We start from the raw sequence: 20668 nt of genomic DNA, 5'->3' as shown, positions 1-20668 counted from the left end.
TATGACCCGCCCTGGGGTAAATCGCCAGGGCACATGTTATTTGCTTGCGTGCAGGGAATATGATAAATATGGTCTGCATGTTTGATGATATTATAAGCATAAGTAGCAGATCTTCAACATCAGATCGGCGGTTCAAAAGTGTTATGCAAATAAACATGCACGATGGCATGGCAGATCATTGTTTTCAACTAGCCTATTACAAGGTGTCCTGTGGCCCAAAAGAATAAGTGTTTTGATGCAAATAGCATCGAATGATGTGGATGATAAACCGTCCTTTGGATCAGTTATCTTGGCCTTGGCGTGTTGAAGATTCCGGGTCATCCTGCACCGGTTCATCTTCTTCTTGTTCACCCATTGGCTGCAAGTCAGATGTGGTCCAGTTGATCCCAGTCAAAGCTCTAAATACAGCTTCATCATCTATAAGGCTTGAAGGGTCAATATCAGGAGCGAAGGTATGCTTACGTGTTGGCGGGATAAGGTCCACGGCCTCATGAACCAGCGCCTTCACTTTTGCATTTTCAGCATCATAAACCGAATGATACTTGGAGAGATCAGTTTCCTCAGCCAGTTTGCTTGCCAAAGGACGCATCTCCCTTACTATATTGGTGAAGTCGTCGGCACTGAAGGGAGACCCATCTTCTTTTAAGCTAGGCCAACCGGCGGCTAGCTCTTCCGGGTCAAGTTCTGCTTGCCATGCCTTCGCCCGGCTCAGTGCGGTAATCACACCGGCTCTAGCGGCTGATCACTTTAATTCTTCAAACCTTTGGGGCGGCACAAATAGTTTCTCCAACACTTCCTTGATGAGGGAAGGTGGATGCTTCTTATGGGAGGAAGCAGAAATAGCCCGTTGAGCACCAGTGTACAACTGCTCCACAAGTGTATACACAGCTTTAAGCCTTACGCGCATGTCTTGACCCAGCTTGGAGCTTCTGGAGCCTGCATCAGCAAAAATGTTGGTAAACTGGCCAAATGATTGTGATACACTTATGGTACAAGTGGAAGTATTCTGTTACTTACCGAAGATGGCAGTTGTCATGTTATTGATTTGCTGCTTTAAGCTGGATAACTCGTTAGTCACCGGCTTAAGAGCAACCTCAGCATCTTATGCTCTTTTTAACAGAGTTATCCTCTCGGTCTCCCAGCCGGTTCTTTCAGTGCTGAAATCCCTTTTCAATTTTTCAACGTCTTCTAAAGCGGTCTTCAGCTCTGATTTGGATTTGGAAGTTTCAGTTTGCTGGTTTTGGATGTTCTGCCTCAGATCAGTGACTTGAGAATCTTTCATATTCAGTTCAGCCTGTCACCCAAAGAGGCAGGCAGTATAACGTTATGATGATCATCTTATTTAAAGTCCCAAGCATAATACAAGTATTTTACTTGGCACTTGGGGGCTAATGCACATTGCTCTTTTTGAAGACAAATTCTATGATGACCCGGATAAATTTCTATGATTACAACCGATTCATGGGGGCTAAATATTTAGATTTTATTCATAATTATGGTGATAAGTCCCGGCTTATCCATGCTGATTAAGCCGGCCCTTGGGGGCTACATGTGCGAAATTGAAGCACTACTATTTGAAGTCCCGGCTTAACCTGTCAGTTTAAGCTGGCCCTTGGGAGCTACATATGCGAAGTTAAGAACTACAAGTTCAAGTCCCGGTTTTAGCTATGCAGCTCAAGCCGGCCCTTGGGGGCTACTCATTTTGATTCTGCAACTACAGCATGCTATGACATAAATGTAACATTACAGAGGCTATCAAAAGTCTACAACATATTCAATTCTATCATATCCAGTAGACTTGGCGGCTGGCAGATTTACTTATACGGAGAAGATTTTAGTGCTTACCTCAAAACACTCCTTGATGAGGTTAACCAGGCCGGCTTCAAAGTCACGGCTGGTGCCAAGGCGGTTTAGATAACCTGAGTGAATCTCCTGAGCATTGAACTGGGCGTAACTTTCCAAGTCCAGTTTCCACTTGCGCTTATCAACAGCTGAAATTTCTTCTTTGGCCTTGTGCTTGGATAAGGCGGTGGGGTTGCTTGGAGCTATATAAGTCCTCCTAGTAACTATTACATCTTCAATTTCTTGAGCCGGTTGAGCGGGACTGGGCGACTTAGCATTCTCCGGATCAACGTTCATGGAGTCCATGGTGACATGGTGTCCCTCTGGCGGCGGATCATCCATGGCTGCTTCAGAAGCTTGATGTAAAGACTCAGACATTGTCTGCTTCTCCGGGTCAGCTACCTTGGGATCTTTGGCCGATTTATTAACCTTCATCCTTTTGTTGGGTTTGGTCATAGCATTGAAAATAAAACACATGAGGAGATTAGTATACCAATTGAGTAAGGTGTTAAAGCAAGCAGGCTTAAGTGTTCTCACCCAGGAACAGTCTTGAACAGGGGAACTTGAGTCCCAGTGGAATCACTAGATGAAGAGTGAGAGGTTCCCTGATAGTTTGAATCAGAAGGGTTAAGAGGTTGTCAAAAAAGACACGCCTTGGGAAAAGCTAAGTCGGAAATCTATGAAACCTTGCGAGGAGCCGGCGTGTTGGGTAAGCCGGAGGAGAGAATCCCACCACCGCTGTGCCGGGTTGTGCGGCGAGCTTCACGTTGCTACTTCTTCAAAATAAAGTTGTGGTCCAAGTAAGCTAAAGGGTGAGAAAACCTTACTTTCCGGCTTGCTTGACGAACTTTCTGTCTTGGCAGAGGTTCTGAGTCGGAGGAAAGGATAGTTACCTCTTCACCATCTGCGTGGCTGCCTTCTACGTCATCCTGATAGTGATCACTGTCAATAAGATGTACAAAAAATGAGCCAAGGGAGTCAAGTTATACCTTCGACTCATCATCATCCAAGTTAAATAACTCGGAGGGGTTGGTCTTCTTCTTGGCAGGCTTTTTAGTAGCCTTATTCTTTGTCCGGGTCTTCTTGGCCGGCTTATCTTGCAACTTCTTGTTCCAGCAAGGAGAATCAGCCTGTGGAAATTAAAATGACTATAAGAAGGCAGTTTTAAGTGAGTAACTGAGTAAACCGGAAATTGTTTCGAATACTTACAGCTGGAGGTTTGTTAAGGGTGCAAAAAGGATTTAAGTCGGTCTAGTTGCAATCTTCCAAGCTCTCGTTTAGCAGGGACTTGGTCGTATCATTGATATCATCATTATTTAGCTCTGTCTGGTTGTGGCGCTGGGGGTCTTTTACGTCTCCAGTATACCCGCACATTAAGCTGGGGCGGCGGCTCAAGGGCAGAATTCTCCATGCGACCCAGCATCGAACTAGGTCGATGCCAGTCAAACTGTTAGCCATTAAGGCTCTAATTTTTGAAAAAACGAGCATATATTTGGCCCGCTCCTCTGTGTTGAACCGTTCTGGGAGGTGGTGCCTGTTGCTAAGCCGGTTTTCACGGTAACCCGGCAGAGGATGTTCCCCTTCTGGAGAGGTATCTTGGCAGTAAAACCATGTTTGGTTCCAGTCCTTAGGGTGACTGGGCAATTTGGCGGCTGGGAAGGTGGCTTCTTTCCACCTCTAAATCGAAATACCGCCTAACTCTAGGCTGGGCCCATCTGTGAATTCAGTCTGCCGGTTCAAGTAATAGAATTCCCTGAACAGCTCTATAGTGGGCTCATGTTGAAGGTATACTTCACAAAACACTTGAAAGTTACAAATGTTTGAGACAGAATTGGGCCCGATGTCTTAGGGATGAAGCTTGAAGAAGTGCAGTACATCGCGAAAAAACTTTGAGCCGAGTGGGGTAAAACCCCGGAGCAGATGATTAGTAAAGAAAATTACTTCACCTTCCTTGGGCTCGGGAGGGATTTCTGTGCTTGGGACCCTCCAATGGATGATATCGTTTTTGGCTAAGACGCCCATTGGAACATACTTGTTCAACGTTTCCTCGGTAACCCGGGAGACGACCCAGTTGCATTAGGTGACAGTCTTGGTCATTTTGAGGATGAAGGCCTAAAACAAAATATTGCCGGTTTAAGATTATGCTGTTAAGCCGGCCAGTGATTAAAAAGTAAGTGCTATAAAGATTGACATGATTAAGCCAGAAGGTAGTGTCGGGTTATATGGATTGTGAACACATACTGAAGGCTTAACAAAGGGGGCTAATGCTATATGGCGGGTTACGGTTTATCATATACGCCGCCCGCACATTTGCAGTACAACAGATCTAAAAGTGAATTTTTGCTAAGTGATGGACAAACAGATTCCACAGATTGTGGCTATGATTTTGGATCTACAATAGTTCAGAAAATAAAGTAAATTCTAAACCTAAGGTGGTGGCGGCAGAAGAACTCGTATGCTCAGATGAAATTTCTGTACAGAGGGAGGATATCCTTGAAAAGGGGTGCTAAACTACTGCCGCACAACTTCGGTACTATATTCAGATCAAACTACGGAGCCAAGAAAGGAAAATGAGGAACAATGAAGAACACTGATGAACGGTGAAAACCCTAACGCAGATCTGCTACGGGAAAAGTGAGTACTTACTGATGTTGAGAAACAGCAAAGGTGTGCCATAGTGCTCTGGTCCGATCGGGTCGATGCAGCGGTCGGAGTTGAGGACGCTGGATGGAGATGGCGGCAGCGGAGCTCGGGATGGCTGAGGCGTTGCGAGGAAGAGGATGAAGACGAGGGGGCAAGGTAAAAGGGAAAAGGAGGACCCCATGTCCCTATTTATAAGGGGATGGATAAATGGCATGCGCGGGAATTGAGGAGGCCGAAAAAATGATTATGTGGCTACACGGACGCCTCGATTTTCGGGAGGTCCATTAAAGATAAAGATCTGTTGAGATGTTCTGGGCTTTGTGCGAAGTTAATGCAAGATGATGTCATGGCGGGTTAACATAGTTCTGAGATGTGACGTCATGACGGGTTACAATGAATTGGTAAAGAATTGACGATGAAAGATTCTACTAAGTCAAGTACTGAAGATTGATGTGAACAAGTTCAGATCAACCTGGAGCCTAATGTTGGGGATATAACTACTGGGTATGACCCGCCCAGGAGGGGCCGGGTCATGCCAATGGCGGCTTAAGATGAAGAGGCCCATAAAGTTGTGAAGATGGTGGTTCATAGAGCAAGCTTATTGAAGGCCCAAGACCTGGGGACGACTTGAGGCCCACGGGTGTGAGCCGCCATATGTTTAACTTGTACTGTAAGGCAAGCTTAGTTAGATACAGAGATGGACACGTTTTGTATGAGCCGGCCGGGACTCTGTAAGCCGCCGGGCATCAACCTGTATATAAAGGGGTGACCCAGCGGCGGGTTAACTCAAGAAACAACTCATCGAGAACTATGTCAAGCGTATTCGCTCCCTGGTGATCGAAACTCAAGCAATACGACCTAAAGCAGGAGTAGGCTTTTACCTCGTTGAGAGGGGCCAAACCTAGGTAAACTCTCTATGTCCTTTGTCTCGTTTAACCCCTTCAAGCTAACCTAGCTGCGATGGCTCCACACCTAAGTCCTTTTGCTAGGGCATCTGTCGTGTTAAGTCCACGACAATATTCATAAAAGATTTAACACAATCATACTTAAGCTTAATACCTGACTCTTTACCTTCGTCGAGTTCCCAATCTTTAGAGTTGCATTTAATTCTTTCCGAAAGATCCACCGGAATTCAATAGTCTTCTTCATAAAAGAACCAGCACAAGAAGTATCAAGCATGGATCGATCATTAGGAGAAAGCCGAGCATAAAAATTCTGGATAATAATTTCTCTTGAGAGCTCATGATTGGTGCATGAATATAACATTGACTTAAGCCTCCCCCAAGCTAGAGCGATACTTTCTCCTTCACGAGGCCAAAAATTATATATATAATTCTGATCACGATGAACTAGATGCATAGGATAATTTTTTTGGTGAAACTCCAATTTCAATCGATTCCAATTCCAAGATCTAATATCATCGCATAGCCTATACCATGCCAATGCTTTTCCCTTCAAAGATATAGGGAAAACCTTCTTCTTAACTTCATCTCCGGGTAAACCTGCATGCTTAAACAATCCACAAATTTCTTCCACATATATCAAGTGCATATCAGGATGTTCTGTTCCATCTCCTGCAAAAGGATTAGCTAGCAGTTGTTCTATCATACCCGAAGGAATTTCATACTCAATATTTTCAGTAGGTGCAGTAGGTTGAGGGGTAACTAATTGTGGTTCCGGTCAAGGTGAAAATACCCCAAACAAACCTCTCAAAGGATTGTTTTCCATAGTAACAAGTGACAATAAATTTCAGCATGTCGTTATAATTTTTTCCTTACCAAAGGCGCTTCACTCCCCGGCAACGGCGCCAGAAAATAGCCTTGATGTTCCCACAAGTATATGGGATAAATTGTAGCCTTTTCAATAAGTAAGAGTGTCGAACCCAACGAGAAGCATAAGGAAATGACAAGTGGTTTTCAGCAAGGTAATGTGTGCAAGTGCTAAAATTGTAAGTAGGAGAGTAGCTTGATAGCAAGATAATTTGTAACAAGCAAGTAATGATAACGGCAACAAAAGTGCAGCAAGGTAACCCAATCCTTTTGAGGCAAAGGACAGACCAAAACGGTCTCTTATAATAAGCAAAGCGTTCTTGAGGGTACACGGGAATTTCATCTAGTCACTTTCATCATGTTGATTCGATTTGTGTTCGCTACTTTGATAATTTGATATGTGGGTGGACCGGTGCTTAGGTGCTGTTCTTACTTGAACAAACCTCCTACTTATGATTAACCCCTCGCAAGCATCCGCAACTACGAGAAAAGTATTAAGAATAAATTCTAACCATAGCATTAAACTTTTGGATCCAATCGGTCCCTTACGGAATAGCGCATAAACTAGGGTTTAAGCTTCTATCACTCTCGCAACCCATCATTTAATAACTACTCCACAATGCATTTCCTTAGGCCCAAATATGGTGAAGTGTCATGTAGTCGACGTTCACATGACACCACTAAGGGAATCACAACATATATATTATCAAAATATCAAACACATATCAAGTTCACATGATTACTTGCAACATAATTTCTCCCGTGACCTCAAGAACAAAAGTAACTACTCACAAATTATAATCATGCTCAAGATCATAGGGGTATTAAATCACATATTGGATCTGAACATATAATTTTCCACCTAATAAACCATATAGTAATCAACTACAAGATGTAATCAACACTATTAGTCACCCACAAACAACAATCTATAGTTTCGGTACAAAGATTGAACACAAGAGATGAACTAGGGTTTGAGAGGAGATGGTGCTGTTGAAGATGTTGATGGATATTGCCCTCCCCAAGATGGGAGAGTTGTTGATGATGATGATGACGATGATTTCCCCTTCTGGGAGGGAAGTTCCCCTGACAGAATCACTCCGCCGGAGGGCAAAAGTGCTCCTGCCCAAGTTCCACTTCGAGACGGCGGCGCTCCGTCCCGAAATTCCTCTCCTTATTGTTTTAGGTCAAAATGACTTATATACCAGAAGATGGGCACCAGAGGTGGGTTGGGCTGAGCACAACCCACTAGGGCGCGCTTGGGGGCCAGGCGCGCCCTGGTGTCTTCTGCTCACCAGGTGGCCCCCCTCCGGTGGTTATTTGCTCCCGTATTTCTTATTTATTCCGTAAAAAATCCTCGTGAAGTTTTAGCTCATTTGGAGTTGTGCAGAATAGGTGGTCTGACGTAGCTTTTCCAGGTCCAGATTTCCAGCTGCCGGAATTCTCCCTCTTTGTGTGTACCTTGCATATTATGAGAGAAAAGGCATTAGAATTACTCCAGAAAGCATTATTATGTATAAAAACATCATAAATAACAGTAGGTAAACATGATGCAAAATGGACATATCACGGCCGGCGCACGATCACGCACGTTTGTGTGCATGCGGTTGCGCCAGGCGCGACACGACGATGCAGTTATCGGCTGCAAAAACTACCATGCGGACACGCCGAGAATCCAGGCCGCCCGGCCCCCATTTATTCCTGCGGTCATTTACCTTCATCTCTCGTGTCACACAACACAATAAGCACACCCACGACGACACATACAGAGAGGACATCCAGCAGTTCCAATGGCACTCCCCGTGGCTCCAATGGCGCTCCCAGCGGCCGACGACGACAACGGCGGGTAGTTCACCACGCATCATGTAGTGGACACCCACGTGAGGGGGAAGGCCCTCTCGGTGGTGTACATGAACGATCTGGTCTCGGTGGAGAGCTCCATCCAAACTATGGAGCAGTTCCTTGCCGAGGACAACTACCAAGTGGTCGGCTTCGACCTCAAGTACACCATCGGTCGTGCCGGGCACGATCAGAAGGCTGTCGTCGCCCAGTTGTGCGTGCGACATGACATCCTCGTCTACCACTACCACCTGGCCACAAGGCCTTGCGAGCGTTTCTCCAGGTTTATCAACAGCTCCCACTACAGTTTCGCTACGGTGGACACCACCAATGATCTAAAAGCGCTCAAGGTTTCGGGCTTGAAATGCCGGAATCTTGTCAACATCCAGGACCACTACAAGGTCTGGGGCAGCGACAACAACAAACTGAACTCCCCGGTTTACCTCGCCTAGGCCATCATTGACCCCTACTACATGAAGATGAAGGATGACAGAAAGAAGAACAAGAATGCCTGGCACAGTGTTTGGCATGAGAGACTAGATGAAAAACTCGTCAAGTACGCGGCCAAGGATGCTACACAAGCTACGAGATGTACAGGCGGATCGTTGACATGAGGAAGTGTCTTCTTCCTGCCCCAAATGAGGGATCGAGCCACAGAGCAGTGGCGGGAGCGTCACAAGAAGTAGATGACTAGACGATCGTTTCTCCTACTTTAGAATACATGCAATTGTTTATTGAGGATTGTGTGAATGATCTGTATACACTAGTATGCGTCGGTGCTATACAAACGGTTTTTAACCCCTTTCTGGGACGGCATTTGGAACCGTCACCTAGTGAGTGTGGGCGATAGGGGGGTCCTTCCCACACGACCCAGAAACTGTCGGGGATATGCCCTCCTGGCACACACGCTCGGCAAAATCAGGTCGTGTGCGACCGGCGAGCGCTCAAATACGGAAATACGTACAATAGAGCTAAAAAATACAATTATACAGGCGAAATTATTTCCGGTCGCAAGTACATCCCACACAGTCAGTCCCCGCTAAACGTTTCTGTTCGTATGTACATCCCACACAGTCGCTCCAAGATAAACGTTTCCGTTCACAGGTACATCACACATAAATTTTCCCGTTAAATCGTTTGTGATAGCGTTGCCATTGCACACGATATTAACAATTTTATCGTTTGCGTTATTGAATGCATCACACACGGTCCACAGAAGAATTTGTGTGGCAAAGGTTATCCATCACACACAGTTTTTATGTGGTAAACGTTTGCGCAAGGTGGCCTAACGCAAACAGTTTTCAAGAGAAAGTCATGTGTGATTGTTCATTGATCCAACATGGTTTATTCCTAGAAACTGTGTGCATTGCCTAACGTCATCGCCCATGGTATTTTTTGAATAATCGTCTGCAATAGCAAAACCCAATTAGCAGGCTAATTTCCCTATTATTAATAATCCATTTATTAATCTAATTGACATTCATATTAATCACATAATATATTTCATTTCCATATTAAGGAAGCAGAATTTCATAATTGAAATACATCAGAGTACAACATGATATAGCTTCAGCACTCAGCTACCCCATTACACAACTGCACCAGCACCAAGTTTCACATGCAACATGTAGAACCTTTCGAAATTAGCATCATAGACGGTATATAGACATATGCATCTCATCTGGAAAACTGCTGAAGCGGAAGGCGAATATTGATCCTTCATTCATGTTGAAGGTCTTTGCAACTTTAGGCCAGTACTTGTGGATGATTGACCATCCGTCCTTCGTCCTCTTCAGAAACACTTCAATATTGAACCGTGGGTGTTGTATGAAAACCTTCCTCGCCTCCTGACCATAGAGGTGGTTTGAGAGGTAATCATCAATGAACTGCTTTGGACAGGCCTGAAAACAAGGATGTGCATAAATATCTTCTCTATATTGGAAATGGGGCAAAGGAATAAAAAAAGGCAAGGTATAATAGTTAGTACCATCTTTTAGTGAACTAATGTCTTCTTCATTGTGTAGACAAAGATCTTGTTGGTTTTTGTCACTAATTTCTTTATCCTAACAATCTTTCTGAGTTTCTTGATTTGATTGATATTCATGGACAACTCATTTTCCCATATGCAAAAAGGGTCGAACAGTGGGTCAAAACCTCTGACAGTAGGACCTACATGTGCAAGACCAAATTGTTAAAAACCTAAATATTAGAATGGTTCCTGCAATCACACAATAATGTGCTATTAGACAACGGACCATGCACGTGTTAACCTCGATTGTAAACCTCTGTGCTTCCCATTGTTTCCCTGCAACACATATAAGATAGTTAGTCATCAGGTTAAGTAAGGGTTCGCATGCTATCAGTAAAATATGTTGATGAAAAATAAGCACATTGCAGATTCATCAGATTAATTCAAGCCACATGGAAAACCCATTTATCCAAACCAAGCATGATTAAGAATTAGGAAATATAGCACTTGTATATGTTTCTCATGTATTAAGTGCAGCCAAATTTGATTTATTCCTCACATGCACAACAATACAAAATTCTACCCACGACAATTGGACATCGCATTGAAGAATTTAACCATGCAGTTAACTAAACACCACAACAAATGAACCAAACATTAACTGAGCACCACATTTTACAATATAACATACTCCTAATAGAAGATCAGACAGTTAACCAAACCAAGCATGCTTAACAACTTGGAAATATAGCAATTGTATTTGTTTCTCATGTATTCACTACAGCCAAATTCAATTTATTCCTCACATGGTATACAATAACAGAATGCACCCACAACTATTGAACATCCCATTGCAGAATTGAACCAAACAGTTAACTAAACACCACAACACAAATGAACCAAACGTTAACTGAGCACCACATTGCAAAATGTATAACCAAACCAAGCATGCTTGACAACTTGGAAACAATTGTATTCATTTCTCATGTATTTTGTAAAGATAAATTCGATTTATTTCTCACAGGAAGACAATACAAAATTGTAGCCTGAAGAATTGAACATCACATTTGCAGAACTGAACCAAACAGTTAACTCAAGACGACAACTAATTAACAAAACAGTTAATAAGTGAGCACCACACTGCACGATATATAGAACATATACACTAAAGCAACAGATTGCATGGTAAAATTAGATAGCACAATTCACTAGAATTTGTGAAGAAAAGGCAGGAGCAGCACACGCAATGGGTAAACCGAGCATGCTTAACCGACGTAGCTAGCAAATGTCAAGGTACTCCTCCAAGATCTGGGGGTCGGCACGAATGGCAGCCATCGCAACCACATCCGTGTGTGCGGCCGCGATTTGCTTCTCCGCTGCCAAATGCTCCTTGAGATCCTGGCTATACTGCATGCACCAAGGCTTAGGGCGTCGCTTATTTGGTGGAGGGGTCAGTGATTTGGGTTGAAGGTGTCGCGCTCGCGCCGGTGGTCGGGGCATGTGGGATGTGGAAGGAGGAGGAGGATGGGGGTCGGGTGTGGATTACCTACCTAGATAGACGAGGCCGAGCAGCGTGAAGGAGGGTCGCCGGCAAGGAGGCGGTGCTGTAAGCAAGGAGTGAAGGTTTGAACTTGGAAAGGAAGGCGGAAACAGGGGAAATGTGGATTTTGGTAAGGGGGCGGGGAGGTAGATATTTCCGCAGAAGCCGAAAATTTGGAATCGCTTCAACGAAAAAATTGGAGCGCAAAGTGTCATCAGACACGGTCGCTTATTCAGAGCTATGTACGATATGTGAACATCACAAACAGTTCAGATAGCTTAACCCATGTGTGATGAGGTTGAACGTCAAAAATTTTGGTTCGAATTTCCCTGGTTACAGTGGTCATCCACGTCATTGCATAATTTGGGTACACAAAGGAGACTACAGCACACCCACACTTCTTAATCGAGCAAGTTCAGCAATTAAACAGAGCTAGCTGACCTAAACATTACTCTAACAAATTAAAGACCGACGCTCTTAATTAAACAAAACAAAGAGTACTAGTACTATGGCTGGTGCTCGTCGATCTCCGCCGCCGCCTCCATGTCCAGCTCGCGCCCGACGGTCTCCTGGGGAAGGGGCTCCATGGCATCCATCACACCATACTCGGCAAGCATCTTGCCATCTGCGTCTGCCACCTCTTTGGAAAAGGCCGCCATGAGCTGGGCGTGGGTTGCTGACCATTGTCGGAGAAGCTTCATTCGATTTGTGCGGTGACCGCCACGAGCTGGGCGTGGGCAGCCTCGACATGGTCGTGGGCGGCCTCCATCAGGGCTAAGGTCGCCGCTGCGGAACGGACAGCTGTTGTGCCGCTCTCGCCAGTTGCTATCCCCGAGGCAGATGGTGCTGCCACCACCTGAGAAGCAACAGCGGCCGTTTGGGCTGACTTGGCCGCCCGGTCGCAGATTGCAGCCGCGCTCATGCACCTTGTTAGCATGCGCATGGCGGCTGTGGCCGCGCTCTCGCCGGAGTGGGCCACCGAAGTTGCCTTCATGACGCGGGTCCACGTGCCCACCTTTCACCGGCGACGATTGAACAGTGAAATGATATTTGGCAAGCGAGCTAGTGTGCTTGAGACGTCGGCTGTGGACTGTAGCCGACGCACCTTCTCACGTAAGCCATAGGCGTACTATCCACCGACGGTGCTCCAGGATATTGTGTGCTGCATCTCACACGGTTGGTGGTAATAAACTGTCAACTGTGTGCAGTCTACTTGAGTTTTCATGTTGAATTGAATTACATAATGGGGTCACAGCGGCAATGGACGGTGTTTGAATTGCTAGACCTTTTATTCACAGTGAACATGCAACTATATGTGTGTCGTAAAAGAATTGGAATTATTCAGGGTTCGTTTGAACATTTTATACATTAAATTGGTTTCTAGCCATTTCAGGTGCACAATTCAAAATTAAACTACATGCACATGCTCCGGTGCACCATCATGGGTTGTAAAATCATATATGTGTCCATGGGTTTATGCTTATGTCCCATGCAAGAAATGGGATGAAATTCGAACACCACGGCACCGTGGCTCTCCGGCAAACGTCGATGTACTTGCTTTTGTAATTCTAGTAAATCCAAAATTCATCCAAAATTCATGAAACTTGGCATGCTATCATGGAGCGGCATCAACATACCGTGGTAAAAATTGTGTCCCATTTGGGGCAGGTTTGGGTATAAGCTTCTCATAAACCAGAACTTCTCACAACAAGTGTGATGGTTTCGGTAGGGAACGTTTCACCTTTCTGGACGAAACGATATCCGTTGCCTCTTCTCGATTTCAAATTTTTTTCCTAGTGTCAACATAGAACAACAGGAGTGTTGTGTCAATTTTGGGGATTTTTCGGGGTTCGCTTGGACATTTTTATACATTAACTGAGTTTTCAATGCATTCATGTGCATAATTCAAATTTGAACTACATGCACATGCTCTAATGCATATAAATTGGTAGAAAACTCAAATCTGTGTCCTTGGTTGCATGCTTAGGTCCCATGCAAGAAATGGGAATGAATGTCAAACACCCTTCCACCGTCACTTGGCCGCAAACATTGAGATACCTGGTTTTTAAATTCTATTAAATCCAAAACTCGTCAGAAATTCATGAAACCTAGCATGCTATCACAGAGTGGCATCAACATGTCGTGGTAAAATTTTTGTCCCATTTGGGGCAGGTTTGGGTATATGCTTCTCACAAACCACAGCTTCTCACAACAAGCATGATGGTTTCGATAGGGAACGTCCCACCTTTGGGGACGAAACGATATCCATTGCCTCTTAATGCTTTCAAATTTTTTCTCGTGTCAACATAGAACAACAGGAGTGTTGTGTCAATTTTTGTGATTTTTCGGGGTTCGTTTGGACATTTTTATGCATTAACTGAGTTTTCAATGCATTTATGTGCATAGTTAAAATTTGAAATACATGCACATGCTCCAGTGCATATAAATTGGTTGAAAATCAAATTTGTGTCCTTGGGTGCATGCTTAGGTCCGATGCAAGAAATGGGAATGAATTTCAAACACCAGGGCACCATTGATTGCCGGCAAAACATTGAGATACCTGGTTTTTAAATTCTATTAAATCCAAAACTTGTCTGAAATTCATGAAACTTGGCATGCTATCATGGAATGGCACCCGACATGCTGTGGTATTTTTCGTGTCCATTTTGAGAGAAGGCCCACTCGAATAATGACAGCCAACAAAGGCATTTTGAAAAAATAGCTGCCACTTTAATATCTCAAACATTTGTCTAATTCAAACCGTGTGCGTTCTGTTAACCATTCACTTGACGCCACGTGTCTTGGCTTTAATGGCTGTAGGAGGTGCCGTGCGTACAGCTACTTGACCTTGACTGAACGGGAGGCGTGCGAGCGCAGTCCGGTGCGTAGGCTGACCGAGAGGCGTGCAAGTTGTCCTTGAATGCGCAGGCTCACCGGGAAGCGTGCGAGCTATACGCTATGCAGGCTCACTGGGAAACGAGCCCTTTGACTTCCATGGCCGCCTGCCTTCCTCTCCGTGTGTGCGCCCCCTCAGCAGCATGGGACACTGCCGTCGACTACGGCGTTCCGGAGGACGACAACGACAACGACAGCACTGCACGCCGCCTCCGCCGCCACCAAAAATAGTTTTTTTTTCTTGTGTTTAATACTGTATCTCGATCATATGAATATAAATTCACAGTATGACTGAATGAAAGATATGGTTTGAGCAAACTTGCGTTTTTCTCTCTTAATGTACAGACTTATCAAACGATTTTCTTTTGAAAAAAAGGTCAATGGTTTTTAAATATAAAACACTCATCGCAAACATTTTAGTTAGAAAACCCCTATGCAAACCGGGAGCTTCCCAGGAAGCCAAGGGAAAATGTACCGAGCAGGATTTTTGCGGCTCTTGATCACAAACGTTTTAGATAGAACACCGTATGCAAAGTGAGAGCAGGATTTGTGCATCTCTTCAACGCAAACGGTTCTTCTGGATGACCCATGTGCAACCACTTACAAACAATTTGGCAAGATTTGCATCTGTCATATTGGGTATGTTGCCATTTGTCAAACTGGAAAGATTGACATTTCTTGATCTAGTAATATTGCCATTTGTCAACCTTGTAACACTGCGATTTGTCAAAATATGAAGCTAAAAATCACTAGCAGTATCTAATTTTTGCAACTAAAATTCAGTAATTAAGCATAGATTTCATTCATAGATTAAGCAGTCGTTCTTAATTTATACAAATAGTTCAACTCGATAGCTGAACCGACCAAACTTTTCCCCAATTGTTGCCAATCACGTACTGAAATAGCTAGTTCAACTATTTATACTAGCTAATTTTAAGTACGTTGTACAGTTCCACCACATCTATAGTCAGATGAACTGAGAAAAATAGCCCCTAAATACTACTACTAATGCGGAGGGGCTTACTTCCAGCTGCCTCTCCTCTGCCGAGCACGCTCAGTAAGAGGCAGAGGAGAAGGAGCCTACTGACGAGCTGGGCAACCGCAATACAGTGCCTGCTGCTGTTGCAGCTTCAGCGACGCTCACCTCGAACGCCCTCTGCTGCTCCAGACGACCCCTCTTGAACTGGTGGTTCTCCTCGTAGATCTCCTGATTCCTCGTCTCTGAGGCGGCGTGTGCCGCGGCCACGGCGGCGGTAAGGCTCTTTGCGTGCTCGACGAGGCACTCCTCCTCCTCCCACGGGAACTCGGTGTAGCGTGCAAGGTCGTTGATGCACGTGCGGGCATCCACCTCTGCCTCCCGCCTTCGGGCGGCGGTGGCGGAGTGGGTGATGACCCCGGCGGTCGACGGTGGGCTGGCGGCCATGGCAGCCGACGATGGGGTGGCGGCCACGACCACCACCTCCCGCCTTTGGGCCGTGGTGGCGGAGCGGGTGATGGCCACGGTGGCCGGCAGTAGGGTGGCGGCCACGATGGCCACCTCCCGCCTTTGGGCCGCGGTGGCGGAGTGGGTGATGACCCTGGCTTTCGACGGTGGTGTGGCAGCAACGGTGGTCGGCAACAGCTGCCGACGGGCACCGGCGGCGGAGCGTGTGGTGGGTGTTCCGCGCACACCCAACAGCGACGCCACGCGCACTACACTACACCAGAGACTGCGCCGCCGCCGCGATGTAGCCTCCGAGCTGGAGCTGTCCTCTGATGATGGCGGAGTGGCTGAGCGACGACGATGGACCGGTGCCATTGGCTATTGTGGGAGAAGCAGACGAGATAAGCTACAGGGAGGGAGTGGAAAGTGCGACGCAGGACTCGTCGGCCGTGAGGGTTTTTATAGCAGGCCGGTAAGCATTGGGATTTTGGGGGATTTCACCGAGTCGGGCGGGAAGCTCGCGCGGGAACCTGCGAGGTTGCACGGGAACGGGCTCACCGACGATTCATTGGTGCCACCGTTTGGCCAAAAGAACGCCCCCGCGCGCTGCGCAAGCTTGCGCTGTAAGCCGTCTGCAGCAACGGGGTGACAAGACGTGCGAGAGGAGGACGAAAGGCCACGTACACATACGGTTAATAAAAAACGTTTGCGACTTAATTACCTACTATACCCCCGTCCTGGTTTATAAGTATGATTTAACTAATAAAATACGAATGCATGTCGCCAAAGATTATATAGTTGGATTCTTATTTGAACATAGTTTCCAATTATATAATTTTTATTACATGCATTAACATTTTGTTGGTTAAATTTGAGGGCAAAGTATAGCACAGAATATAAAGGGGACTGATACGTTGGATAATTTTTGATTGCTCCATGCTATATTATCTTCCGTTTTGGACATTATTGGGCTTTATTATTCACTTTTATATTATTTTTGGGACTAACCTATTAACCGGAGGCCCAGCCCAGAATTGCTGTTTTTTTGCCTATTTCAGAGTTTCGCAGAAAAAGAATATCAAACGGAGTCCAAACGGAATGAAACCTTCGGGAACGTGATTTTTGGAACGAACATGATCCAGGAGACTTGGACCCTACGTCAAGCAACCAACAGGGAAGCCACGAGGTAGGGGGGCGCGCCCTCCACCCTCGTGGGCCCCCTGTTGCTCCACCGACGTACTTCTTCCTCCTATATATACCTACGTACCCCCAAACGACCAGATACGGAGCCAAAAACCTAATTCCACCGCCGCAACTTTCTGTACCTACGAGATCCCATCTTGGGGCCTGTTTCGGAGCTCCGCCGGAGGGGGCATCGATCACGGAGGGCTTCTACAGCAACACCATAGCCCCTCCGATGAAGTGTGAGTAGTTTACCTCAGACCTTCGGGTCCATAGTTAGTAGCTAGATGGATTCTTCTCTCTTTTTGGATCTCAATACAATGTTCTCCCCCTCTCTCGTGGAGATCTATTCGATGTAATCTTCTTTTGCGGTGTGTTTGTTGACACCGATGAATTCTGGGTTTATGATCAAGTTTATCTATAAACAATATTTGAATCTTCTGAATTCTTTTATGTATGATTGGTTATCTTTGCAAGTCTCTTTGAATTATCAGTTTGGTTTGGCCTATTAGATTGATCTTTCTTGCAATGGGAGAAGTGCTTAGCTTTGGGTTCAATCTTGCGGTGTCCTTTCCCAGTGACAGTAGGGGCAGCAAGGCACGTATTGTATTGTTGCCATCGAGGATAACAAGATGGGGTTTTTATCATATTGCATGAATTTATTCCTCTACATCATGTCATCTTGCTTAAGGCGTTACTCTGTTCTTATGAACTTAATACTCTAGATGCATGTTGGATAGCGGTCGATGTGTGGAGTAATAGTAGTAGATGCAGGCAGGAGTCGGTCTACTTGTCTCGAACGTGATGCCTATATACATGATCATACCTAGATATTCTCATAACTATGCTCAATTCTGTCAATTGCTCAACAGTAATTTGTTGACCCACCGTAAAATACTTATGCTCTTGAGAGAAGCCACTAGTGAAACCTATGGCCCCGGGGTCTATCTTCATCATATTAATATTTCAACACTTAGTTATTTCCGTTGCTTTTTACTTTGCTTTTATTTTACTTTGCATCTTTATCATAAAAATACCAAAAATATTATCCTATCATATCTATCAGATCTCACTCTCGTAAGTGACCGTGTAGGGATTGACAACCCCTTATCGTGTTGGTTGCGAGGATTTATTTGTTTGTGTAGGTGCGAGGGACTCGCGCGTAGCGTCCTACTGGATTGATACCTTGGTTCTCAAAAACTGAGGGAAATACTTACGCTACTTTGCTGCATCACCCTTTCCTCTTCAAGGGAAAACCAACGCAGTGCTCAAGAGGTAGCAAGAAGGATTTCTGGCGCCGTTGCCGGGGAGGTCTATGCAAAAGTCAACATACCAAGTACCCATCACAAACCCTTATCTCCCGCATTACATTATTTGCCATTTGCCTCTCGTTTTCCTCTCCCCCACTTCACCCTTGCCATTTTATTCGCCCTTTTTCCGTTCGTCTTTTCGTTTGCCTTGATGTCTTACTTGGCTCGTTTGCTCGTTTGGTTGAAATAGTTGAGTATTTATTCCTAAACAGAGAAGCTAATATCTATGGATCCTCATCCGCTTGCCAATCTTTTTAAGAGATCCAATTATGATGAACCAATTCCTAGTGATTTGGATGCACTAGATTATCTTTATAAGGTCTTGCTTGAAATCCGTGAACCTAAAAATTGTGATGAAGTGCTTTATGAAGTGATTCACGATAGATCTTTGAATAAAAAGCACGATTGCAATGATGTTACTATAAATTCTCTTGATGTCACTTGTGCTAATAATATGCAAAACCCTAAGCTTGGGGATGCTAGTTTTGCTATGTCTACTATTTGTTGCAATGATCATGATTAGGGTGATTCTTCTTATGATCTTGAAAATTTATTTAAGCCCCATGATGAACATGAGATTGATAATAATGTTCGCAATAATATTGAAAGTGGGTTTGGAAGAGTGTCAACTTTAGATCCCACATATTTGGATAATGTTCAATCTTATGAAGTTTTTGATAAAAGTGGGTTTGGAGAGGTCTTGACTTCAGTTAATGTTAATCCCACTATTTCGGAAGAATGTCAACTTTGCATGCATATGGATCATGTAGAGAAAATTTTATGTGATAGCTATATTGTTGAATTTGATTTTGATCCTACATGTAATTATTATGAGAGAGGAAAATATGGTTGTAGGAATTTTCATGTTACTAAATTACCTCTCGTCATGTTGAGATTGCTACATCTCTTTCTTCTTCCTTGCATATGCCAATTTTTGCTTGCTATGATAATTTGTTTGCTTATAAAATGCCTATGCATAGGAAGTATGTTTGACTTAGATGTGTTTGTCATGTGTTTTATGATGCTCTTTTTGCGCTTCAATTCTTGTCTTTCATGTGAGCATCATTAAAATTATCAATGCCTAGCTAAAAGGCTTTAAAGAAAAACGCTTGTTGGGAGACAACCCAATATTTTTACTTGATGTTATCCAATAAATATTTGATCTAGCCTCTGTTTGGATGTGTTTTTATGTTTTAATTAGTGTTTGTGCCAAGTTAAACCTATAGGATCTTCTTGGATGATAGTTATTTGATCTTGCAGAAATTTCCAGAAACTTTCTGTACACGAAAATAATTGTTAAAAATCACCAGAACGTGATAAAATATTTATTCCAGTTGCTGATGATCAATAAACAAATTGTCTAGGTCGTCCTATTTTGGCTGATTTTTTAGAGTTTCAGAAGTTTGCGTTAGTTACAGATTACTACAGACTGTTCTGTTTTTGACAGATTCTGTTTTTCGTGTGTTGTTTTCTTATTTTGATGAATCTATGGCTAGTAAAATAGTTTATAAACCATAGAGAATTTGGAATACAGTAGATTTAACACCAATATAAATAAATAATGAGTTCATTACAGTACCTTGAAGTGGTCTTTTGTTTTCGTTCGCTAACGGAGCTCACAAGATTTTCTGCTGAGTTTTGTGTTGTGAAGTTTTCAAGTTTTGGGTGAAAGATTTGATGGATTATGGAACAAGGAGTGGCAAGAGCCTAAGCTTGGGGATGCCCATGGCACCCCCAAGATAATCTAAGGACACCAAAAATCCAAAGCTTGGGGATGCCCCGGAAGGCATCCCCTCTTTCGTCTACTTCCATCGGTAACTTTACTTGGAGCTATATTTTTATTCACCACATGATATGTGTTTTGCTTGGAGCGTCTTGTATGATTTGAGTCTTTATTTGTTAGTTTACCACAATCATCTTTGCTGTACACACTTTTTGAGAGAGACACACATGATTCGGAAATTATTAGAATACTCTATGTGCTTCACTTATATCTTTTGAGTTATATAGTTTTGCTCTAGTACTTCACTTATATCTTTTAGAGCACGGTGGTGGATTTGTTTTATAGAAACTATTGCTCTCTCATGATTCACTTAGATTATTTTGAGAGTCTTAAATAGCATGGTAATTTGCTTAAATAATCCTAATATGCTAGGTATTCAAGATTAGTGAAACCTTTCTTATGAGTGTGTTGAATACTATGAGAAGTTTGATGCTTGATAATTGTTTTGAGATATAAAGATTGTAATATTAGAG

The sequence above is a fragment of the Aegilops tauschii genome, chromosome 7 (assembly GCF_002575655.3).
Source record: "Aegilops tauschii subsp. strangulata cultivar AL8/78 chromosome 7, Aet v6.0, whole genome shotgun sequence".
In the NCBI taxonomy this organism is placed as follows: Eukaryota; Viridiplantae; Streptophyta; class Magnoliopsida; order Poales; family Poaceae; genus Aegilops; species Aegilops tauschii.
The sequence above is the reverse complement of the archived record's forward strand: the minus strand, read 5'-3'. Positions refer to the sequence as shown.